Raw genomic sequence first — 2,988 nt, 5'->3', positions numbered from 1 at the left:
CAACTTTATTCGAGGTCCTGCAGGCCACGAGAGCTTTGGGCTCTCATGAAGTGGGCCAGGCCCCGCACACTCTCAAGTTCAACAAATGGCCACAGAGGGCGAAAAAATCGACCGCGCGCTGCTGCTAACAAAACTAGCATAGTAATATCACTTCGGGATGCTTACGTTAGTTTGAACATTTTCCGCTGGAGGCGCCGTAATAAGCGCAATTTTTTTTGCAAACTTTCTCCTACAATTACCGAAGCACGTTTATTACATGAAAAAAAGGGCGAAATTATCATTGCTAATTTGATATTGTATTCTTTGTAAGTAAGTTTATTCTTTCTTTGTCATTATAAACGCAAATAGCGTTCAGCATCATCGATCTTTCACGTGACCTCTGGCCTGGATTTAAAATTTTTACCGGTATTTTCGAGTACACGGCGGCACGGATTCATTCGTTCGTGCGCTCAGACTGGTTGCTTCTTTTTCGCTAAAACTAGTTTATTGCGCTTCGATGTCACGCGTTATTTAACCTGGGGTGAAGTGACGTGTTTGCAAGCGGACATGTAAGCCCGAAAGTTGGGTATCGGTCGTGAACCATTCGGAACACGTCTGCATCGAAACGGGAGCTGGATTCTGGTGCGGCTGACAACGGTAATAACGGTGAGTCGTTTAACACCGCTGCTTGAATCGTTATATAATATTCGTCTCATTAACTTACAGGCGGAGACAAGTTAACGAACTAGATCCTGCGCAGCATATGGCAGTCGGGATCCTCCGTTGCTGTTTCCTAAATAAACCGTAACTGGCGAGGCTGTCGTTATACACACACAATTGGGAAAGAAAGAGCGATATCGGAACGCGCGCCTCATTTTTCATCTTATTGTAGCCATGGCCATAGGTGACTGGGTAGCCTTAACAATATACATATAAAACTTATTTTCGAGTCCGCCGGCAACTTTTTTCGTCCACAAAATCGAATAATCCTTTGGTAAAATGATGTGAAAGTACAGAATTTAATGTATTAAACAGTTGCAAGCGTGATAATTCACTCATATTTCGTACTTGTTGGTTCCAAATGTTCTTGCTGTTCAGTTTGGTTTACCGTAGGGCATTTATTTTTGCAGTAGTGCAGCAGTGCATCACGTTCGTGCAGAAAAATAATGCATCAGTTTTAATAGCTTCATGACTTTCATGTATTTGCTTGTGGAACCAGCAGTGTGATCTCTTCCAGTGTATAAATGAACGCACAAATGTTCTCATTTGTGATATTAATAATACTTAAACTGTTCACATGCATTGTATAGTTAGGCAGGCATAAATTTATGGACAACAGCAATATTTATTTAACGTGCTGCTTAAGCGCCCTAGAACAGACAGGGTATATTTGCATGTGTTCTGTAGTCGCAAACCATTACAATATATATGTCACACCTTCTTGCATTTCATATCGCAAAATTGTGCTTTTTTCAATTTCTGATTCAGTCAAAATTTCTGTTCCAGACATGCAGTAATGAGGATGGCACCAGTATAAAGCAACACACTCCACACACTAAACAGAAGCTGCTGCCTGCTACAACAAGGCCATTGTGTGGACATTGGCTGCTACTACAAGGTAAACAACATGTGGTTCATAAATAAATATGCTTGATATATGCTGTATTGTCTTGCTAGTCTTGAGATACATGTCATTTGTTTGCAGCAGAAATGAATGTTTGCTCATGTTTATGGTTCAGTATAATTGGTTCGAACATAAAAGAAAACACATGAGTTTGGCTAATCTGTGCTGTATCTCATGTGTCACCGTTCTGCCCCAACAGAGTCCATGCCAAGCATACCTTGGTCATCACAGGAGCTCCTATCCACACCAACAGAAAGGGGCTGGAGCTGAATTTGCAAGGCTTTTACACCACGAACAAAGAAGCGCATGCAGAAGAATTTACATGAGATATCAAGTCTGCAGAGCACTGTGTCAAGACTGAAAAGAGCTTCAGCCACCATTCCACCAGCGCGGACAAATTGGCTTAGTCATCCAGGTAACTCAAAAAGGACTTTATGGAAATTCTTCGTCTTCAGATGCGCCTGCAACTTCTGATCAAGCACGGACGACGCTGGCCAAAAGAGTTCCATCAGTTTGCCCTTAATCAGCTTCCTGGCCATGTCAATTCCATTTGTGCCAAGTGTAATTTTTCTTCTATAAATGCAAGCTTTTTCATTGCCCATTCTCGTTAGAGATCATTCATCCTCATCCAAACATAAAGGTCAACCGATTCTTCGCTGATACTTAATACCAGTCACTGTCTAGTAGCATAACATATCTGTAGCAGTACCTTTTAGTGCATGTTGTCATGCACAATTCCTCTCCTGAAATAGCTGATGCAACATCGACATGTTTCTTGCATTAACCTACGCACTGTTTGCTATGCACCATTTTACTTTTCTTGATGTTTTTGGCCTTCAATGCTTGCAGAGCAGGGTGGCTTCTCTCTTGAATGCAAGCTTTCTCATTTTCCATATTCCTAGTCTCGTTGATGGTTGCTCTTCTTCCTCAATAGCCTGGGTCTTTGCGCAAGCTACACTGAATGATAGATTGCAGAATCTGGTTTTGCTGCCCCGCTTGGTTGTGGTCGCCGTGTTACATTTCTCGGATGTGGGGGCCTGCTCAGTTACATTGGTAAGCAGTCTCTCGAGGTAAGCATTTGCTCCTGCAGTCCGCACAGCGACATAGACTCCCAATTTACACACCATGATTCGTGCTCCCCGTTCAGCCTTTCCTGCTGCAGCCATGTGCAAATTGTGCCTGCGGCTTTTCTCACTCGCAATTAAGCACGAACGGAGACAAGCATACGTGCTTACATGGTCCAACGTGTTTGAAGTTCATAGCCGCATGGGTGGAAAGGCCCGCATAAATGGCTGCCGAAGGTGATGTCCACGAAAGCGACTTGTCCATATTGAGACAAAGTGGGACACCAAATGTGAGCCACACATTAGTGGCCCTTGACAGAA

At 43.1% G+C, this 2,988-nt stretch overlaps 1 long non-coding RNA gene across 1 annotated transcript; it reads left to right on the top strand.

Annotated features, from left to right (window-relative positions):
• The first annotated feature begins 431 nt into the window (after window positions 1-431).
• Window positions 432-2,783, top strand: LOC129386102 (uncharacterized). Its single transcript, XR_008613568.2, has 3 exons — window positions 432-645; window positions 1,486-1,597; window positions 1,803-2,783. It is a non-coding gene; the product is annotated as an uncharacterized lncRNA (long non-coding RNA).
• Window positions 2,784-2,988: the final 205 nt, after the last annotated feature.

The sequence above is a fragment of the Dermacentor andersoni genome, chromosome 3 (assembly GCF_023375885.2).
Source record: "Dermacentor andersoni chromosome 3, qqDerAnde1_hic_scaffold, whole genome shotgun sequence".
NCBI lineage: Eukaryota > Metazoa > Arthropoda > Arachnida > Ixodida > Ixodidae > Dermacentor > Dermacentor andersoni.
This window is presented reverse-complemented; position numbering and strand designations above follow the sequence as displayed.